The sequence below is a fragment of the Melospiza georgiana genome, chromosome 27 (genome assembly GCF_028018845.1).
Source record: "Melospiza georgiana isolate bMelGeo1 chromosome 27, bMelGeo1.pri, whole genome shotgun sequence".
In the NCBI taxonomy this organism is placed as follows: Eukaryota; Metazoa; Chordata; class Aves; order Passeriformes; family Passerellidae; genus Melospiza; species Melospiza georgiana.
In genome coordinates this window covers 2,068,823-2,091,674 of record NC_080456.1, presented here as the reverse complement: position 1 = coordinate 2,091,674, position 22,852 = coordinate 2,068,823, and the positions used below count along the sequence as shown (strand labels likewise).

General features: G+C 49.9%; 1 protein-coding gene across 1 annotated transcript in view; it reads right to left on the bottom strand.

The window, feature by feature from the left end:
* LOC131093966 (protein CEPU-1) overlaps positions 1-22,852 on the bottom strand; it is a 395,330-nt gene that overhangs the window by 160,612 nt on the left and 211,866 nt on the right. The gene's annotated exons all lie outside the window — the stretch shown is intronic.

The following is a 22,852-nucleotide window of genomic DNA, read 5'->3' as shown; positions in this document are numbered from 1 at the left end:
TCTGGGAAACCTGTGCAAAGGCCTGACCACACCCACAGTTAGGATTTTTTTCCTAATATCCAATCTAACCCTGTCCCTGGCCGAGGGGCTCCTTGCCTTCACCACACACCCTGTCCCAGCTCGCTCCATCCCACCCAGGCTGAGCCCTCCCTGCCACCTCCAGCTAATTAACCCAGCTAATTGCCTTTGCCAGGTTCCTTTTCAAGGCAATGGGAGAATGATGAGGGTGAAGGGAGAGGGTGAGCATCCAGAGCTCCCTGGGGAGCTCAGAAGCATTTACAGTCCCTTGCACAGGAAAATCCATACTCATCTTGGCTCTGGGAGGCAGGGCTGCCCTCCCACACTCCTATTAGCAATTCCCAATCATCTTTTATTAGGCCTGCATTGATTTGCTGCTCATTTCGGTGGGAATGAAGAACTAAGAGCCTCAGCCTGGCCTCAGCTGAGGAATCCAGGCACAGAGCAGATGGAGCCAGAGGAGATCTTGGGGGATGCAGCCCTGGGTTCAGCAGAGCTGTTACACAACAGAAGCAGAGCTGTCCTTTCAAAACAGCCTTTCACATGCCACAAACTGGGAAGCAAATGAGGAAAAGGAATCAAGGGCAGGAGGGCCTGAGCCTCCCCCTGGTCTGTATTTAGGGTGCTCCTTTCATGCTGGGGAAGGGAGCATTGTCTGAGAGAATTCACCTGGATCCCACACTCCAACCCCCATCACTACAGAGCAGCTCGGGCCAGTTATTACCCCCTGGGAGAAGCAGTCTTCTAACACTACTCCAGTTTCCAAGCCAACATTTCCATGAAGCTTGTGAAACACAAATTCTGTTAGGAATCATCTGAATATTTTGTTCTAATAATGCCATAACAGCAGCGTACCCATTAGCACATACACAGAAAGGAGTATTTGAATATCAAAACAAAGCAAATTTACAGTCATTTTTTTTTCCTCTCCTGGCAAAGGCATCACTGCTAGTTATCAGTTTCCAACTGTTTGCACCACAGCTTTTCCATGCGTGTCCCTGCTGTCATCAAACCTGCTGCTCCCTGCACCCCGTGTCCTGAGATAACCCGAGATGTGCAGCTATGGCTACAAAAGGGCCTCACAGCCCCCGGGGAGAGAAGGGCTGAGAATGACAGGGTGGCAGAGGAGATGGTGGGAGATGCAAATCTGCAGCTGTGTGAGCCGCAGATAAATTCCTCTGCACCCGGCAGCTCCCTCATAACCCATCACAACATCTACCTCATCCTATCCTCATCACCCTCAACACCCACCTCATCTCATCATAACACATCACAACAACATCTACCTTACCCCATCCTCATCACCCTCAACACCCACCTCATCCCATTATTGCTCTCACCTTATCCCATCATGCTCCCACCTCATCCCATCATAACACACCACAACAGTATCTACCTCAACCCATCCTAGCACCCACCTCATTCCATTATTGTTCTCACCTCATCCCATCATGCACCCAACTCATTCAACAAGGCATCCATCTCATCCCATCACAACATCCACCTCTTTCCATCATGCACCCACCTCATCCCATCCTAGCGCCTATCTCATCCCATCATGCTCCCACCTCATTCAGTCATGGCATCCACCTCATCCCATCATGGCAACACCTCACCCCATCCCAATGCCCTCCCTATCCCATCACAGCACCCATCTTATCCCATTATTATTCTCATCTCATCCCATCACAGCACCCACCTCATCCCATCATAACACATCACAACAACATCTACCTTACCCCATCCTCGTCACCCTCAACACCCACCTCATCCTGTTATTGCTCTCACCTCATCCCATCACAGCACCCACCTCATCCCATCACAACATCCACCTCTTTCCATCACAGAACCACCCCATCCCAGCAGACTGAGGTGGAGGACGCACTAAAAAGCCACCGTTTTGTTTCATTTAGAGTTAATTATATGTATTTTTTTAATGCCCCTGCATTTAGCAAGCCAGAGCCGCTCTCTAAAACACCGCAGGAAATCCGAAGCTGGGAGAGCGCATTCAGAGGAGAACAGCTCACAGTGCCTGCGGTGAGGCGGATGAAAGCCGAGGGCTGCACCCTTGGATGTGCCTCACTTCAGACAGAGCAGGAGGAAATTCAGACACTCTTAAAATTCTGCCCCAGATCTGCCGGCACGGAAACTTTCCCTCTGCTTTGAACCAGGCAGCTGGATTCTCTCCCCGGGAAGCAGCTGCCTCCAGGCAGTGTGCAGGAGGTGATGGAAGAGGGTTTGGGATATGGGCAGGGTCCAGCACTGCCTGGGGGGTGGCCAAGGTGATGCTGCAGGAGTGGCTGTCACCCACCCAGGCGATGCTGGGGCTGTGGCACACAGGATCCTGAGTAAAACAAGAATAAACCTCGCCACCAGGAAACAAAGGCTTGCTTCTATGCGTGTGTTCTGATGCCAGTTACAAGCATGTAAGGAGCAAATTGGGTCTGATCCAGAGGGTCTGAGAACAGCAGCTCTTCAGCATTGACTCAGACCTTGCTTTACTTAAGGATCCACTGCCCATTTTCCCCCCTCCTTGCTTTTTTTTCTCTCTGTTTACCTCCAGGCAGTCCAAGAACAAGACAGGGAGATGAAACCTGGAACCCCATGAGACATGAAGTCCTGTAAGGAACATGCTGCTGAATTCCCCTTTCCCTGCCCATCAGTGGATGCTGGTGTCACACAGCAGACAGAGGTGCAGGAATTTTGTCCCACACTGAACTGGGGCTGTCACAGCCCTCGCTGGCACCTGCTGTGCTTTTTGCCTGGCATCAGTGCACAGCTCGCAACCAGAGCGGGCCAAATCCCTCCCTGGGGTAGCTCAATTAAAGTCAATGATGGCACACCAGGGATGAACCTGGCCCACTGGCCTGAGCTGGAGTCCACAGCAGGTCCAGCTGGCAACTCAGAGGCAGCAGGAAGGATCCCTGGCACCGGGAGCAGCGCTGGGAGCTGCGGTCGGCATTTGCGAGTGGGAGACTCAATAAACCCAGGGCTAAGTAAACCAGATCTGTAATAAATAACAACCAGTGTTCCACCTCTTCCAAATGCTGCAGAGATCCGCCCAAATTGTTCTCCCAAGCCCCATGAGTGGTGGGGACATTTCATTAGCCCTGTTTCACTGACAGAGAAACAGGCACAGGGAGCCTAATAATAATAAAAATCCATTATGTTACAGGGCTTGTTGTGTGTCCCAAATAGCAGCTCCAAAAGGCAGGGAAACGGCTGGGCTGGTTTTACTGGAGTCAGAGGGATGGAAATGTGTAAGGAGGGTGGTAATTAGCTTCAGGTCACTCATCAAGATGAAGTTTGCTGAGTGGTGCCACCAGGCCACATCCAGGCTGGGCTGAGGGGCTCGAGGCTGCAAGCAGGATGGATCAGGGGAAATGCTGTTCCACAGCTGCTAACTGAAGGAGAGTCAGAGAATTCAGAGAATCCCAGAATCATTAAGGTTGGAAAGGCCCTCCAAGATCATCAAGCCCAACCTGTGACCAACCCCCACCTTGTCACCAAGCCCACAGCACTGAGTGCCACGTCCAGGTGTTCCTTGGACACCTCCAGGGATGGGCACTCCAAACCTCCCTGGGCATCCCCTGCCAATGCTCAACAACCCTTTTCATGAAGGAATTCCACCTAATGTCCAACCTGAACCCCTCTGGCACAGCTTGAGGCTGTGTCATCCTGTCCTGCCCCTGTTTCCTGGGAGAAGAGGCTGACCCCCACCAACCTGCACCCTCCTGCCAGGGAGCTGTAGAGAGTGAGAAGTCCAACCTGTCTGCACCTGGGCAGAGGCATCTGCAGCAGGTCAGATCCCTCTGCCCACTCAAACTCATGCCAACAGACCCCAGGGAGGTCCCACCAAAACTTTAATGTGGCTTTATGCTGAGCTTGCGGGGTGTGATTGCCCAGCAATTGTGGTGTGATTACACCACAGCTCTGCTTCCCACACCTGCAATTTTCACTCTACTCCTACAACTTCAAGGCTCCATGGCTGCAAATTAATTAAAGTGTAAGTGCAAAATCAGTGGTGCCGCTGAATGTTATAAATACCCTTCCATGGTGACCAGGAAGCCAAAGCCACAATTTTGGAGATGGAGGTAACGTTAAGAGCTGAAATGTAGTGAAATTCCAGTTATAGGGACAAGTGGGAGGTGGTGAGGTTATCTAAAAGCTTTACCATGGCGTAATTACACTGTATTCATCAGGTAATTACAGCCCTGCTATTATATACTACAACTCTCCATTCCCTGCCTAATCCCATGAGGTAGATCCAGAGGAATAAAAGGCAGCAGCAACAGACACCTGACTGCTGCAAGAAGGAATGATGGACGTGGACTGACAGGCAAAGCAAAAGGAGAGGGGGTAGGAATGGAAATGCTCCAGGTACCCAGAGCAATCACTCACACCCAGAGCAGCCCCAGGTGCATTCCCACTCTCTGGTGCTCCAGGGATTCAAACCACAGAATGAGCAAGAGCCAGACTTGGCTGCTTGGGATCTATTGAGGAGGTAAAAGCATCCATCAAAAGCCAATCTGCTTTAGGAAAGCAGAGAAAGAGGTTACTCCGGATTAATTTTTCACTTCCAAAGCTTTATGGGGAGTTCTGGAAGTGTCAGGTCGCTTCAATATTTTCTGAACGAGAAGCTCAGCGCTGGTTCCAAACTCCTCTGTTTGGATTGTCAGGTAATTTGTACCCAAACATTTCAATTAAAAATTTCTGTTGGCTCATCTGTTTGGGTTTTTCCTCTGGGGAGAGAGATGGAGGACTTGGAGGTTTTGCTTATTTCCAAATTTCTGTCATTTTGATGCTTCATAAGCTATTTTAGGGTTGAACAGGGAGGGGAAAACTTAAGAACCCATTGCAGGGAGAGCACCCAGCCCTGGCTGAGGGGTGCATTCATCCCTACAACCCTTTTCCTGTGGCACATCTGGGTGTCCCAGGGTCCCCAGGGCTTTTCTTTCTGGTAGCAGAGCACTGGTGGAATCCCATCCCTGGAGGAATTTAAAAGCTTTGTTAAGCTGGTTAAGTGATGGGTGTGGTAGTGCTGGGGGAAAGGGTGAAATCAGTGACCTTACAGGGCTTTTCCAACCTAAATTACTCTATTCTATTCTATTCTATTCTATTCTATTCTATTCTATTCTATTCTATTCTATTCTATTCTATTCTATTCTATTCTATTCTATTCCATTCCATTCCATTCCATTCCATTCCATTCCATTCCATTCCATTCTTCTCTCTTTTCTCTTCCATTCCATTCCATCCTATTCCATGATTTCCAGGGCTTTCCTCCACCCAGACCAGCTCAAGGCTCCTGTTCCACAAGGCTGGGTAAACACTTGATGGAATAAATCCCACCCTGCTCCATGGGGTCCCATTTGGAGCTCCAGTGTTTCACGGCCTTATTTAACACTACCCCATTCCCAAGGCAGCCCAGCCCAGCCCTGATGTTCCTCACAGGTCTCCTACTGCTCCCTCCTTCCCCCTGATCCTGCTTTCCTGCTGCTATTTGCATTCATATTTCCACAGCAGATGGGCACAGGAAGGGAGGTACAGAACTGTATCCATGGTGGAGTCCAGCAGGGTCTGGAATAACCCCAACCCTTCCTGTGGCACAGCAAGGAAAATAAAGACAATTCCCCTTTGGTGCTCCCAAAACATTTACACAGAGCAGACGTGGGCATGGAAATACAATCAGATGGGACACAAACTGTGTTTGTGCTGGATTTTTTGCTGGGTTTGTTTTTTTTCCTTTTTTTTCTTTGTTTTAAGTCAAGCTGGACCAAATTCTTTATCATCTGCTCCTGCAGAAGCCGTGCAGGATTTGTGGAGCCACAACGAGAGAGAAGGAGCAAATCCCTGTGGGATGCCAGAATGCATCCCAAGGGAGCAACTCACGGAGTTGCATCCACGTGGACTGGCTCTAATCCCTCTGGGTGCAGTTTCATCCACTGAAATCCATCCTCTGCAAGGTGCCAGCACAGCTGCCATGGGAAATAAAGGCTGAGCCATTGCTGGAATGATCTTACAGGAATGATCTCCATCTCCATTAGGGGCTCAGCTAAGCCATGGAGCCTTAAAGTTGATTATACCTTTCGTTAGGAATGACTGAATGATGTTTTAAAGCTGGAAAATGAACTCGCAGCTAAGAGGAAACACTTTCTTGGCGAGGCCGTAGAGTAGGTTCCCCACGGAATAGATGCAGCTGTGAGAGTCAAAATTAAATTGATATTAGAAAATTTCCTGAGGGGGAAAAAAGTCATCTGGTGCCTGCAGAAATGGTATCATGCAGAGAGCTCACTAGGAAACGGAAAGCTGCTGAAACTCAAATATATGTGTGTGTGTGTGTATATATGTATGTCTATATATGTTTAAATAAAAAAGAAAATATCCTCTAACTTCCCCATCTCAGCAGAAATTTCGAAAAAGTGAAATTTTCAGGGAATAGTTTATTTTTTTCCCCCTTTTACCTAATGCAAGGACATTCCAGCTAACTCCTAGCTCCTGAAAGAATCATCTGTGTCCTGTAGATGGGACAGAATATGGCAAGTTGCTTTCCACTGGGTTTTAGGGTTTGGGGTTTTGGGGTTTGGTGCTTCCCACTGCCTCCTAGCAGATCTCCCTGGCCAGCAGGGACAACTCCTGTCCTAGCATCAGACAACTAAACCACTGAACTCCTTCCAGGCAATCACCTAGATTTACATTTGCCCAATGGAAGATAAATTTCTCTGGATAAAAGTTAAAGGCGTCCCAGGAATTTTGCAATAAAGGCACTTTCTGTGCAGAAATGTACATTGATGGAAGACCGATGGGCTCTGACCAATCTGGTCTAGTTGAAGATGCCTCTGGTGACTGCAGGACATTGGATTAGGTGAGCTTTAAGGTCCCTTCCAACCCAAACCATTCTGGGGTTCACAGCCAGAATTCCAAAGGTGGCTTTCTCCATCTCCATATCTGCTTGGGAATGGGCAAATGGAGCAAAGCAAAAGGATGCAGATACAAAAGTGTTGTCTTATATATTACAACAGTTCTATTATCATTATGGTGCAATGTTGTTTTATATATCAAGAGTTCTTGTTGTCTTATATATCCAAAAGTTCTACTATCATTATGGTGCAAGGATTCCATGCCCTCAGAGTTTCAGACCTCCTCAACGTTTCTCGTAGGCAGCTCCTCTGATCACTGACTGTTCCTGATCCTTGAAACAGCCATCTAACCTCTCTTACTTCTCTGTTCTTATTGGCTACAGGTGTTGCCTGTTATCATCCAGCCTGCTCCTAATCTTTAGAAATAGGGTCCAGCTGCAACTCGTTGGAGGACAAGATTACATTCTACATTACCCATACTGTGTCCCTCTACACAAAAGCACAGGCGGAGACAGGAAAATCCCTCTTGCATTGGCCTCCCTTGTCTCCCTCGACACAGACAGAGCACCAGGAGCCTGCACATTTCCCTTTGCACCCACGGGGAGAGCAGGGACAGCTCCAGCCACATCCACGTTGGGAACCTTCGGATCGGATTAACAAAAAGCCGCTGATGGTGACAATTCCTCTGCTCCTCCCACTGCCTGCTCACAGTTCGCTCTAACAGCCCCCAGGAAGGGACACACATTCCTTTGGCGTTTATCCAAGGAAAGGTGGAGGCTCCGTGGGGAGCACAGCCTGGGGGCAGCTGGAAGGGCACTGCCAGTGTCCCCACCCTGCGGCATTGCTCCCAGACACAGCACTCAGCCCAGCCCAGGGACACATTCACAGCCCTGCTCTGCCTCAAACACCACCTCTGCCTTACTTTCTTAAATAAAAGCTTCCAGCATGGCTGGCTCCCTCCAGGAATGATTCAAAGCTCCCTGCAACCCAGGGCCACCCCTCCATCACCACAACCCAGCACAGCACAGCACCAGACTACTCCAAAATTCCCATTGGGAGAACCTCCACTGCTCCAAATTAGACCCCTGCAAACCTTCGCTTTGACCTCTAAAATAAAAGCAGTCATAATGAAGATGAGCTGGGTTTGTTAGCTGGCAGATTCCAGATGTATTTCCATATTTTTTTGTGCAACCTCAGCATCTCAAAGCTGCTGTTCACCCAAAGCCTGGATTCCTCTGCAATTGCACAGCGCCCGTAACATTAAAGAAAACATCAACTCTGATGAGACCACTGAGACCTGCAATAAAAACAGGAGGGCTAGTTGTACCACACACACCTGCTGCCAGCATCCTCCTCCACGCCTGACTCCTGCTCACCAGGCTGGAACCCAAAGGGGTCACAACACCCTCAGCGAGCCCCACACCACCCACCTGCCTCTGACTGAGCAGAACCATTGCCAAATCAGAACCCAGAGGATGGAAACTCCAAACATGTGTTCCCAGAGGCATCTTGTGAGAATCTGCAAGGTAGCAGGGATGGAACGAGGTCAGAAAAGGAAAAATCAGTGGCAAAGAGGAGCCAAGACCTCGAGTCCAGGCTCTGAAAGGGAAGATAATAAAAAGACATCATCCCTTGGCAGGCAGTGAATTGTTGCTGAAGCCCGAGGATCACAGACAGCCCTCTCATCTGAACAGAGCAGTCAAGTGAAGACATTTCCCAGCCATTAAGCCGAGCGATAAAGCACCCGCGGTAAAGCCAGGGAAGTGGAATTTATCATGGCACCATACAGATTGTAGGGCCAGGAGAGAGCTGGCTCAGGTCAACAGGTTGACCTCTTGTGTTGTCTAAAGATCCTTGCCCTCACCACCTCCATTAACATCCCATCTCTGCGCTGTGGCCGGCGCCAGGACTCCCTCCCTGGGGACTCTCCCCCTTCCCTCCTGCCTGGGGGGAACTTTCTGAATAGCCAAGCAGAAAAAATTTCCCTTCCTTAGCTCCAGGCCATTAGTGCTTGTCCTACCACCTTTGGAGACCAGGAATAACTCCTTTTCTTCATTTCCGACATTGCCCAGAAGGTCTTTAGAGATTGTGATCCAATCCCACCTCCTCAGGAGGTTTCTCCTCCTTTGCTAGGCCATATTTTAGGGCTGGAATGGGTCAGCCCAGCCTTGTGATGTGCCTGCTCTGAGAAGTCACCTCCGCCTTCCAGGGAAGGAGTTTCATCCTGCCAATGACATTTTTTTATTGCTCAAATCTGCACAGGGATCATCCTGCTCCTACCATCCAGCAATGCAGCTTTAAAGTCTCTGCTTCCCACAGAAGTTGTGGCTGCCTCATCGCTGGAATTATTGAAAACCACGTTGTATGAGGCTTGGAGCAACCTGGCCCAATGGAAGATGTCCCTATCCATGTCAAGGGCTGGAATGAGATGAGCTTTTAGGTCCCTTCCCACACAAACCATTCTGTGATTCCTTTATTCTACAAAATCCTCTTTGGTTATGGTGCTCAATAAGGAAATAAATAAATTTTGAACAATGACATGCAGCCACTAAGAGCAATTTGGGGCAGTCAAGGATGGCAAAAGTTCCTCCCAATCCCTGTGATCTAAGATCTCAGCCATTCAACTCACATCAGGAAGGTTTTTGTTTGGGATCGATGACCTTTTTTAGACCAAAACCACCCAAGCCCAGCAACCTGCAGCACAGAGGATGTTTTCTTGCTGTTGGTTGGCTGAAGTTATTCTCATTTATGCCTTTTTCTATTTGCTAGCAGAGACAGCAGAACAACCATCGGGAAGACAATTCCCAGGATGATTTCTGCCTTGTATCAGAGGAGCCAAAACGCGCAGATGAAAACTCTGCAAATGTTTTGCAAGGGAGCAGTAGCCCTTTTGAAGATGGCTGATTTCCCAGCACAAACATTTCATCCAGCCCTCAGAGTTCTTTGCAAAACAGTTTGAGCCCCACAAAAACACAACCAACAAGAAAACCCAAAAACCTGTCAAAACATTGTGAAGGAGACTGAATTTTTCTGCTCATTTCAAAAGGAACCGTCAGCACCCAGGACCAACAGACTGGTGAGTGCATAACAGTGCATGGAATCCAGGTATTTGCCTTTTCTGCCTCCTCCATGCAGGAGACAAGTGGTTGCAGTGCTCCATATTGGAGGGACAGTACAGGGTCACCTCATCAAAACTCCAAAATTAAACAAGCAACCTTTCTGTACCCAAAAAGTGCAACCCAAAAAAATGCTGAACGCCAAATATCATAGAAATCCAGAATGGCTTGGGATGGGAGGGGCTTTAAAGCTTGGGACACCTTGCACTATCCCAGGGTGGCCCAACCCTGTCCAACCTCACCTTGGACATTGTCAGGGATGAGGCAGCCCCAGCTGCTCTGGGCACCCTGTGCCAGGGCCTGCCCACCCTCACAGGGAACAATTCCCAATTCCCAATATCCCATCCAGCCCTGCCCTCTGGCAGTGGCAGCCATTCCCTGTGTCCTGTCCCTCCATCCCTTGTCCCCAGTCCCTCTGCAGCTCTCCTGGAGCCCCTTCAGGCCCTGGCAGGGGCTCTGAGCTCTCCCTGGAGCCTCCTCCTCTCCAGGTGAGCACCCCCAGCTCTGCCAGCCTGGCTCCAAAGCAGAGGGGCTCCAGCCCATGGATGATCTCCACGGCTTCTCTGGACTCCTCCAACAGCTCCACAACCTCCTGCTGTTGGGTGCCAAAAGCACAAACAAAAAAAAAACCCCAAAAAAACAAAAAGCAAAAAAAAAAAAAAACCAACAACCAAACAAACAAAAAACCCCCAAAATAAAAACAAACAAAAACAAACAGACAAAAATAAAAAAAAAAATAAAAATTGATGCTATGCTGCTTTTTCCTCCCTGCCTGACTGCTTCCCACCTTCTCCCCTTCCCTTCTGCAGCCTGTCCTGCTGTCCCCAGGTCCTGCTGATGCCCACAGCCCCTCCTGGCCGCTGGGCATGTGGATGGAGCAGCTCGGGGGATGGAGGCTGTGCAGGCAGCACGGGGAGGCTGTGCCTGTCTCGCCCCGTTTCCTCCTCCCCACCTGGCTGCTCACCCAGCTCCTGCCAGGAGCAGCGATGCGAAGGCAGCGCCGGATGGATGGGCAGCGCCCGGCAGCACAGCACAGACGCTCCCAACAAGATCCTGGGGGGCTGCCAGCCCCAGGCCCGAGTGCTCCCAGCTATTCCTGGCACCCCATCCCCTCACCTGGCTTGCTTGAGCACCAGGGTAGTGCTGGGGCATCATCGTTCTATAGGAGCAACAAAATCAAACCACCAGACCATGCTCAGCAGGAGGAAAATGGATGTTACCACACACTCCCGGCTCACTTGCCAAAAAACCAGGCTAAAACCCGGCTGATGTGGCCCCAAGCTGGCAATCCCTCCTATGACTAGCTCTAGAAGTGACCTGTCCCTGTGCTGGCACAGGTTTAACATCCAAAACAGCCTGCAGGCGCCTAAGGAAGCACATGAACCCCTCCTGCATCCAAACCTCAGGAGACACCTGTCCCAAGCTGCTGCCCATGCCTCGTTTCTCTGCACTCCAGCTCTGGTTATAGCAGCCAGCTGGGAGGGAGGGATGCAGGGAGCTGCTGCTTCCCAGCCAAGCCAGAACTCAGCTCTGGTGCTTATGAGCATCCCCTCCCCGTGGGAGGATCCCTACCCTGGGTGCTGCAGGCTGGGGGATGATGGGATGCAGCAGCTAATTTGCACTAATGGTCCCAGAAAGGCAGGGAGAGCTCTCCAGAGGAGAACACACTTGAGCAATAACCTAAATAGCTCCGCGTTTCCAAGCAAAAAGTCCTTGAGGAGGGAAGAGAGGCCCTACAGTTGAATATCTCTCCCCACCTGCACCGAAACTTGGCTGGGGATGTTGGAAAAGAGCTGCCCAGGCAGGGAAAGACATCAGATCTGCAATGTGAGCGGCAGCTCTTGGAAGAAGCTGGACCATGGCTGGATGTCCAGTGCTGCTTTCCGTGCCTGCCTGGACAGACTGAGGCAGTCCTGGAAGAGCCCAGCCCGGAGCACATTTGGCTCCATTGCCAGCCCAAGGCAAAAAAGTCAGCCCATCTGTGCTGAGACAGGTTGATATAGAGGGTGAAATGCCTAAGTAAAATTCCACAACAGGGCATTAAAAAGATGTAATAAAATATACACGAGTTATTAAATATTGTCATCAAGATGAATCATAAATCAGAGATTTTATGGTTTCTGATTATAAATTCCATTTATTCTGTAAGCGTTTAAAGAAAGAAAAATGGAGATTCAGTAAAGATTTAAGCCCAGCCATGATGCTGCTGATATTTCACTGTTGCTTGTGGATGACACAGCTGAGGGAGCCCAATGTTGGGTGCACAGAATGGTCAGGAAGGATCCTCTCATGCCATGAAAAATTCCAATATCCTTATGGACACCACTACAGAGTTCCTGTACAGCAAAGTCTCCTCCCCACCTTCCTTCTCACCTTGTTTATGGGTTGTAAGATGCAGCTGACTTTTACAAAGAGAGAAATCATCATTTCGGGGAAGGGAAGGCTAAAACCAGAGCGTGTATGTGGGAAACACCTTTTCCCCTCTTCAAATGCCAAGAGAAATATCAAAGAAATTGCTTTCTTGGAAAGACTCAAGGGTTCAAATAAATTGTCAAGTGCTGGGTGCCAGCACTTCCCTCCTCCTGCCGTGGCAGCACCGTGAGGCTTCCCCTATAGTGATGCCACCACAAAGAAATGTCAGGAGATATAAGCCTTACAGAGATTTCCACAGAAAACAGGCAAAGGGACAGCCCATGCCATCCCATTCTCAGAAGGATCTCAGTCCAAGCCAGCCTGAAGCTATCAAAACCCTGCTCTGGTATTCTACAAAATCCTGAAAACCTTTGGTATTCTACAGGCACAACCCAGGTGTGTCAACAGCCCTGGCGCTCTCTCAGCAATGACTATTTCCTCCATTTAATGCCCATTCCTGTTTGTCAGCATCACAAAACAGTGCTAGATTGTTCCTTGTCCAACCCTAAAACAGGTTGACTCAGTCCCCAACCTGCATTTTTCAGTTAAGAGAAAGCACACACCTGATGTACGGCTTTGCATGGGCTGCTTCCGTTCACTTTAATCCATTCACCATCCTATTACAGTTCATTTCCAGGGGAACCAGAGCCCACGGACACAGATCCATAACCCCAACCATTAAATCCCATCTCTCAGATAGGCTGGGTGGAAGCTGGACCACAGGGCAGATCCTGTTTAATTAGAGCTCATAAAACCAGCTCAGTGCTGCACCGGGGAGTGGGGCTGATTTGCAGCTGCCTTTAAAACGGAGCGGGGTTACTGCTTCAGCAGTTTTCCCAGCCAGTTTTATGGATGCAACAATAAAGCCCAAAAAAAAAAAAAAGGAAGAAGTTTTCGTGCCAGGAGTTTTAGTGCTGAAGCATCTGATAACGTCACGGCAGCTTGTCATGGGATGGAGGGAAGGAGAGCACTGGGATGGGAGTGGAGATGTGGATGAGCTGCAGGAGGGAGGCAAACCCAGCCCTGATAAGCCACAACAGCTCCTCAGCGGGGAGATAAGACACGTTTAAAATGAGCTGTGCCGTATTTCCAAACAGCCTGTGTGAAGGTTTATGTCTGGCCAGATGAAGCAGTGATGGGCTGCCAGGATGGGGTTTATGAGGTGCAACAAGGAAGGGATGCCAGGAACCTTGGCTGGGGGAAACGTTGGGATGTACAGAATCCCAGAATGGCTTGGGATGGGAAGCTCATCCCATTCCATTCCCGGCCATGGATAAGGACACCTTCCACTGTCCCAGGTTGCTCCAAGCCCCATCCAACCTTGGCCTTGGACACTTCCCGGGATGGGGCAGCCACAGCTTCTCAGTACAGTCCTCCCCACCCAAACAGGGAAGGACTTCTTCCCAGTATCCCATCTAAAGCTACTCTCTTTCATGAAAACAAATTAAATAAGTCTTCTTTCTTTTTTTTTTTTTTTTTTTTTTTTTTTTTTTTTTTTGAGTAGAATTTCTATTGTCACCCCACTACCAACTCCTTCTGAGCTTCTCGGCTGCACCTGAATTGCTGTGCTGGGGTTTTTCAGCCTGGTGAATATCTCTGGACAAGCTCTCCCAGCGGTTTGCACATGGAATCCACCAGACAAGGAGCAGGGATGAGCTTGTTCCCACTGCTGAGCCTCCAGCATGCAGCCTGGCTCTGTACATGGTGAGCTGGTTGTCTGTGTGAGCCCCCATGACAGTCCCTTACACAGGCACCACAATCTAGGTGGGCATTTGGATGGATGAACGGGCAGATCAGAGAAAAAAAAAGGGGGCAAAAAGCAGCACATGAGGCTGCTGGGATAGGAAAATAAGAGAATGAAAGCATTCCTGAATGCCAGCCAGGGCAAATCAGCGCTTCCCTTCCTGCCTCGCCGGCTGCAGCTTTGGGTAAAATGTGATGAAGCAGCTTTATGCATGAAAGAGGCCAATTTAAAAGAAAAAAACCAGGGCAAGTGTAAGGAAAAAGAAGAACAGAGCGAGACTGATGGGGTCAGGGCGCTGTTAAGGATGTCAATACCCATCACTCACCAGCAACCTTTCTGTAACTCCTGACCCCGCAGTGGCTGTCGCGAAACCGCAGCAAAATTAAAACAGAAATGAAGCAGCATCAGGTCCCGGCGAGAGGAGGCAGCGCCTGACAGGCAAGGTAAGGGCCTGACGTGGAGACAAGGAGGGGGCACGGCGGCGGCCACGGCGTCCTCGGCGCTCCCGGGAAAAGGGCGAGGGATGCAGGATGCGGCGGGATGCAGGATGCAGAGGGATGCAAGGGGAGCGGGTCAGACACGCACTGCCGGCACAGCGGGACACGGAGCCGGGGGATGAGGCTCGGTGACAGCCGCAGGCTTGAAGAGGCGAGGATTGCTCCAGGGAGAAGGAAGGGCGAGGCTGATGTACCCCAAGAGATGAGGCTGATGTGCCCCAAGAGATGACGCGGGTGGGGGGACAGTGGATAGCTACAGCCAGTGGGGTTATGTCACAGACATCTTTTCTGAAAAATCCTTTCCTTAGGATTTTTCCTCCTGAGAAGCTGAAAGGCCTCAGGAACAAAATGTAAACAATGGTTATCTGCTGCTGTGGAATGCAACAGGTGCATCTGTGATTGGTCTCATGTTGATTGTTCCTAATTAATGGCCAATCACAGTCAGCTGGCTCGGACTCTGTTCAAGACACAAGCCTTTGTTATCATTCTTTCTTTTTCTATTCTTAGCTAGCCTTCTGATGAAATCCTTTCTTCTATTCTTTTAGTATAGTTTTAATATAATATATATCATAAAATAATAAATCAAGCCTTCTGAAACATGGCTTCAGATCCTCGTCTCTTCCCTCATCCTTGGAACCCTGTGAACACGGTCACAGGGTTACAACACCATCACTCTGTGTTTTGAGGGATTTTTGCTAAGAAAATGTGATTTCCTCAGGTTGCAGGTGGGTTTTCATGCAGTTCTGCATCCCATCCATCCATAAAAGTAGTGAAATAAGCAGCAAACCTCCCTCTGAGAGGGCTGGAGCTGCAGCAGCACGACGCTCCCCTCTCCTCCTGCCCCCGGCTCTCTGTGTGAATTTAAAGCATGTTCCAGAGATGGGCTGACCTTTCCAGAACACATGAAAAGGCAAAAGGAGAGGTGGAAATGCACAGAAGGGAAAATATACCTTGTGATGGAAAACAGACCATGCACATCCCACCTAGCAAAATGGGAAGAAATAGGGGAGGAAGGGGATATGGCCTGGGATCAGTCCCAAATAAAGCCAGGCCTTCTCAATGCTGTTCCAACCCCAAAGGGTAGGTCCCAATGCAGGCCCTGAGCAGATTTAACCCAAAAAGCACTTGGGACTGTGGTTGCCCTTGCTGGGAAGCATCCCTAGGGCTCACCCACAGTGATGTCCCAGCTATTTAACCCCAGACTTTGAGGGAGATAAATTCCCTAGATCAGCTTAAGGAGCAGGCAGTGGCCAGCAGACCATGCCAAAGTCTCCCCAGCACTGTTTCACCCATCTCATGCAACTTGCAGAGCATCCTTCTCCCTCCCCATCTCACAGATAGCTGCCTTTCTCTTTTGCCAGCCTCTCCCTCGGCCTGCTGTTGTGAGAAAAGGAGGACAAGCCCATCCCCAGAGCCAGTGGTTCCAGGGCACACCAGGCACAGCCCTCTCCAGGAACAAGCACACAGGGGGAAGGCAACCAGGAGAACCACGGGAGCTGCTGTCACACACCAGCAGCACCAAACCTGCTGGGAGCCCCTGGATGCATGTGGATGGCAAGGACACAGATTCTCACCCACAGTGATCTCCCAGCTATTTAACCCCAGATTTTGAGAGAGATAAGTTCTCCAGATCAGCCAGCAGACCACGGCAAAGTCTCTCCAGCACTGTTTCACCCATCTCACGCAGCTTTTAGAGCATCCTTCTCCCTCTCCATCTCACAGATACCTGCCTTTCTCTTTCGCCAGCCTCTCCCTCAGCCTGCTGTTATGAGGAAAGGAGGACAAGGAGCTCATCCCCAGTTCCAGGCACAGCCCTCTCCAGGAACAAGCGCACAGGGGGAAGGCAATCAGGAGAACCACGGGAGCTGCTGTCACACACCAGCAGCACCGAACCTGCTGGGAGCCCCTGGATGCGTGTGGATGGCAAGGACACAGATTCCTGGGGTCCTGCCTTCCCTGTCACGGCTCTCTCAGCTTTAAGCTGGGCCAAGGTGAGGGTTCCTGAGCTTGTGGGCACAGCCCTCCCTCCGCCTCCCAGCCCGGCACAGCGTGCAGGATCAGCTCAGGCTCCTCTCTGCAAGACGTCCAGAAACCGAGACAGAGCTGATCCATCTTCCCCGCTGAAAGAGTGTAAACAACTCAGCTGCAGGCTTGGAGTGCAAGAGAGGACACGCAGTTGGAAATTTTAAGGGCCAATTTACTAGGTAATTTACTAAACACGCTAATAATTGACATTGCAAGCACCATCCCGCTGTCCCCAGCTCCTGCTTAATATCCGTAGCAAGAGGGAGAAAACAGCTTTCCCTGTCCTCGTGGCTCTGCAAAGCCTCCTCTGCCAGCCACATCCTGGATGCCATCTGGGCAGCTCCGCTCTGCTCAATCCCAACCAACACAACAGCAACCCTGGCAAAAGCCAGGCTCCTGATTAGTATGCATATTTCTGAGCTCTGATTCCACCTGAGGATCTGTGCAAGGGAAAGGTGTGTTGTAATTACCACCTCTTCCCTAGCTGTAATTAAAGACAAACTGAAGGGAGTTATGCCCAGGCTTTCTGTTTCCCTGAAGCTTTTCCCCGTGCCAAAAAAACAGCTCTGCAAGAAAATTCCCAGCAGCTTCTTGGAGAGAGGCAGAGGCTCAGCCTGGAGTTGCTGCCTGGTTTAGATGGTGGTGCTTTTCAGCCAGACACAAGGAGAGGGCTGCAATCCAGGTATCCCACATCCTTTAGCCACCTGCTGCAGGGGGGATGAACTGTTCTCTCGGTGAGGAATAATTATGGAAGGGTTTGTGATGGAAGGGACCTTGAACACCATTCCTTCCACCCTTGCCATGGGCAGGGACACCTTCCACTGTGCCAGGTTGCTCCAATCCCCATCCAACCTGGCCTTGGACAATTCCAGGGATCCAGGGGCAGCTGCAGCTTCTCTGGGGAGCCTGTGCCAGGGCCTCTCCACCCTCACAGATAAGAATTTCTTTCCAATATCCCATCTAATCCTGCCCTCTGGCAATGGGAATACATTCTTTCTTGTCCTGCCACTCCAGGCCCTTTTCCAGAGTCCCTCTCCAGCTCTCTTGAAGCCTCCCTAGGTGCTGGAAGGTCTCACCTGGCTGGCAGATGACCAAGATAAACCAGACCCCTATGACTTAGGTGACTAAGCCTGGGTGTGGTGAAGCCCAGCACACCCAGGGGTGGCATCTCTGCACCACGGGAATTTACACGTTCAGTCCTGTTCAAGAGACCACCCCAGGACATCAATTCCCTGCACAAATGGGAGGGATTTGGGCTGTTTGTTTGGTCAGAAATGCTGTTTTGTTGAAATTTAAAACTTCCCATGGGAATGTGTTGACTTTGACAAAGTCACGTTTGTGCTTTTATTGCCTTAATTTGCTTCATTTTAATTCCAAGCATCTCTGCTGGTTCTTAATGGTTTATATTCCTACCTAGCAAATCTTTTGGAGAGATGCTCTGCTTCCCCCACTTCTTCCCATTGAGAAACTCCACTTGCAGGGCAGGAAATGAAATTCTAAATTCAAAATGCAGCTCATATTCAACAAAACCTCTGCATAATTGAGAAGGATTCCAAATCAACCCAATCCTGGGCACTGTGGGGAGCACCCACAGCTGGGTGCCCAAAGGACCAGCGAACATCTTTGAATTTATTTCTGTCCTGCACCTGGCTGGATCTGCACGTTAGAAATGAGGATGAAAATCTGATGAGCAGTAAATAAATCTGTGCCTTCAAAGGCACAGGGGTTTCAAGAGCCCTCTCACCATCCTCTCAAGAAAAAAACAAACCAAAAAAAATCTCTCAGGGTCCACAAAGGCCTTTCACATCGAGCGTCTTCATCCTGAAAAGCCCTTCAAAGTTGTCACTCCCAGCAAGCCAGGTCATAGTTTGCAATTAATCATTCGCTTGATTAATTTTGCCTCCTTTAGCCTGTGAGTCCCTGCAGGCACAGAACCCTGTTGGGGTGGGGAAGCCATGGGTGGGCTGTGAGTGCACTGAGAGCCAGCGTGGATGTGCCTTGGGAGCACGGAGCCAAACCACCCTTCAAGAGGGGCCAGGCATGGACACAAGGTCAGAGCTCTTGCCCAAATTCCCTGGCAAGCAAATTCCTTAAAAAAATTCCTCTGGTGGGTGTAATGACCTCGCTGAGTTATCACATCACACATCTCTCCTCCTCTTCACCTTACACTCAGCCTTACTCTGCTCTCTCCAATGGACCAGCAAAATATTCCTTTCAAATTGCTGTGAGGTTTTTTTTTTTGTGTTGGTTTTCTTTCTTTTCTTTCCATTAGGAGACATGTTCATTAGGAAAATATCAGAAACCTCTGGGGCAGCTTGTGCTTCTAACTCATTTTCCAAATGTATAATGAGCCAGGAGTAAATTTTTTAGGGTGAATTTAATTGACCTTTGCAGTGGCATTAGGCAGATTGGCTTAAAGTCTATTAGAGCATAATGTAACCTGGTGAGATTTTAGGGAAGGGTATTGGAGAAACCCACAGAGTTGGACTGCTCTGCTCCCTTCCTCCCCGAGCTTTCTTCACAGAGGAAAAGAAGGATGGCTCAAGAATAGAGAGGGCTGAACAGAAGGGGAGAGAGATGAACAGACGGGGAGAGAATTAAAGGGGAGAAGTGAGGGAAAGAGTGGGAGGCAGAGGGAGGGGAGCAGCTCCAACTGGCCCTGGGCTGCTGCAGGTTTGGCTGCTCAGGGATGGGCAGCAGCAGCCACCGACCGAGCAGCTGGGCCATTTGCTGGTGACATGGTGACAGCTGAGGATCAGGCCCTGGGGCCATGGAAGGGAGCCCAGCTTTGCAGGGACGGCTGGTGAGCCGCTGGTCCCTCAGGGAAATGCGCTGACAGATGCTGGGCTCTGCAGGAGCTGCTGCAGGTGCCGCAGCCAGGGAGCTGCACCTGCTCAGGGACACCCCTGGGCTCATGGTAAGCTGTCCCTGAGGAGGCTGGGGAGGCTGGTCAGCTCCACATCCCGGCTCATGTCCAGGAGGGGATGTCAGACCTCCAGCAGTGCTAATAGGGGCTCTCCAGGGGCTGCTGAGAAACAACAAAAGGTGAAAACTACAGGATTTCACTCCAGTGCAGAGAAACAGCATGGCAAGAAGGCATCAACCTATAAAGCCATGTACTGCACACACCTGTGACTCCAGTCTCGGGCTCTCAGAGCATGTTTGGGACCTAAATGCACTGTGGTGTTACCCCATAAGGCAGAAAACCCCATGTACACAAATATATAGAAAATTAGAGTTACAGAATCCCAAAATGGTTTGGGTTGGAAAGGACCTTAAAGCTCATCTCATTCCAGCCCCTGCAGGGACACCTCCAACTAGACAAGTTTGCTCCAGCCTTGCCTGGAACACTGCCAGGGTGAGGAGTCAACAACCTCTCTGGGCATATATACATATATATACACACATATATACCCATATAAATATATATATATATATATACACAGATACATATATAGATGTGTGTATACATATCCATATATATATATATATGTATATATACATATGTGTGTGTGTGCATATATATATATATATATACAGACACATAAATATATGAAGAGTAAAAACCAGCCAGTCCTTATACCAGTAAGGTGTAAGGACTTATATATGCATATAAATATATATACACATATACATGTGCATATAAATATACATATGTGTATATATATATATATATACATATGCAGAGATACATATATACATATATGTATATATGTATGTATACATATACATATATAGGTGTGTATATATATATATGCATATATATATATATGTATATATATACATATATGTATCTTCATGTATTTATATATTTATATATTTATACACACACACACACACACACACACACACACAAAAATATATGAGGAGTTAAAAACCAGCCAGCCCTTACACCAGTAACAAGTTTCCATCCCCAGACTGCAATTCCTGCCTCCTTTTAGCAGCTGTGCAGGGCAGGTTCCTGTTCAGGGTCAGCAGCACCTGCAGCAGCTCAGGGAGCAGCACCTCTGCCCTGGGCGCTCGCACGCCTCTTGGAATGACAGGAATACAATTGCAGCAATCAAAGGCCTCGGGGCAAAGCTGGGTGCCAGGGAGCTGGCACGGCACTGCTGATCCCACCCTTCCCTGTTTCACTGTGCTGGCACACCAAGCCCAGGGTGTGTTTACAGGGAAGTCGAAATGTCCGCCCGATGAGACACCGGGATTGCAGGAGTGGGGTCGGACACCACGGAAAGGGCTCTGGCTCCCAGCACCGTCCTGATTTGCAGTCCCATTACAATCATCCAAGCCCTGACCAGCTCTCGGCACAGGGATGCCCCGCGGAGATCACCCAGGAGCATTCACCTCTAACCTGTCAGCACTAAAGAACTGCTTTTCCTTCGCTGTTTTTGCACCAGCCTATAAAGGAGGGCCGACAAATCAGCCTGGGAAAATCTCGAGGCTGTGTTTTGAAACATCATTTGTTTTGCGTTTTTTCCTCCCCTACCCAGCCCCGATAATCTCAGGCACTCCCTGTCCGTGTAGGGTGGGGTATGAAATGTCAGGCTCATTCCAGCCCACACCATTCCCACCTGGCATGGAGCAATCCTCCCTGAAGTCATCCCCAGCTCGGATAAGGAAATGGGGTGCACTCCCTAGGGATGGGTGAGCAACCAGGGCTGAACCCGGCTGCCCCCGGGCTCGGGCTGGTGCCCTGATGTTGAAACCATCCTCCCTCCTCCTCCTCCCTACAGCCAAAACAGCTCCGTCGGGATGCTCCACTCTGTGCCAGGGAGGCAGCTCTCACTTCTTATCCTCCTACTGCGACATAAATGAGATTCCAGCATCCCAATTTCCAGTTACAAACCCTCCACCGTGCACTGACCGGTGCTAAATGCGCCCATGGTGCCGCAAAGGCTGGGATGTGGGAAGCCTCAGGGTGCCCTCCCTGCACCAAACCGGCCACGAAAGGGTTACCGACCTGCTCTCCTTTCCAAACTTTGCTGCTTCATCCCCTGAGAGAGGCTGCAGCGAGGGAGAAGAGGGTTTCAAAAGCCAACCGGAAAATGAGAGAGAAAAAGGGAAGGATGCGGTGAAATGGAAGGCTTTGTGTTTTCAGAAATTAAGGGTGCAAGGGGTCTCTTTGTGCTAAATGCTCCGGATGGGATGAAAGTAAATAGAGCTCAGCTGGGCAGGGGAGTTCGGGCGACATGGAGAAGAATTTTTAGCCCCGTTAGATATTAATTTCCCATACATCATCCCCCTGTCCTCTGCCTGTTTGAAGTGCTCAAGGTTTCAGGCTTCAAAGCGCACCACGCCGGCCACTCGCACAAAGCTCAGGATCCGTGGGGAGCCGCATCAGCAGGTTCCAGCCCCGTGTCCCAGCAGGACCCCTGCCTGCACCGCCACCCCCCACGGGCCAGCCCCGGGATGTGGCAGCCTGTGCCACCGCGCAGTGACATCCTCGGGTCTGTGCTGCGGGGCTGGGGGGGGACAAGGCAGAGCAGATGAAAGTGCTGACCCACTTTGTGGCCCAGAGTGCTCATTAAAACCCAACCACATGTCCGTGCACGCCTGGAAAAGCCGGTGGGGTCGCAAACCCTGTCCCTGCCTCGCTGTCACTGATGAAGCACCTTCCAAAATCAATGGTGCTTTGTTGGGTTGCGTCAGCTAACGAGGAAAAGGCCATTTATTGTTTCAGTGGGGAAAGGCTGACGCACCACAAAGAAGGCCCTTTGCTTGACTCAGAGCAAATATCTGCAGCTTTTCTAGGGTGATTTGCCTTCCACAAGAGGCTTCTGTCCTCCAGCAAGATGCCTGGGCTGATGGTGGTCCCGGCTGGGAGAAGCAGCGATGCTTCTCTGAATGCCCAGTGAGGGATCTGCATCCAGCATCACTGATGTTGGGGTTTGCAATTTCTGTGGATGCACAGCCCAAGCACAGAGCGAGGCAGGCAGAGCTATTCCAAATTTTCTCCTGGGCAAAGCAAGGCACGGCTGACCGAAGAGCAGGAGGCAGAGCCCAAGCTGAACCAGAGCCAGGCCAGGCAAAGCCCAACCATCTGCCTGCTGCAAAGCCAAATGAGCTGAGGTTACTTGATTGAAACAGCAAGTGCATAAATATCCAATAAAATAAACAACAGCCATAATTAATAATAAAATAAAAATAGCCTTTCCTTTCTGCTCCTGCACTTTGCAGCCG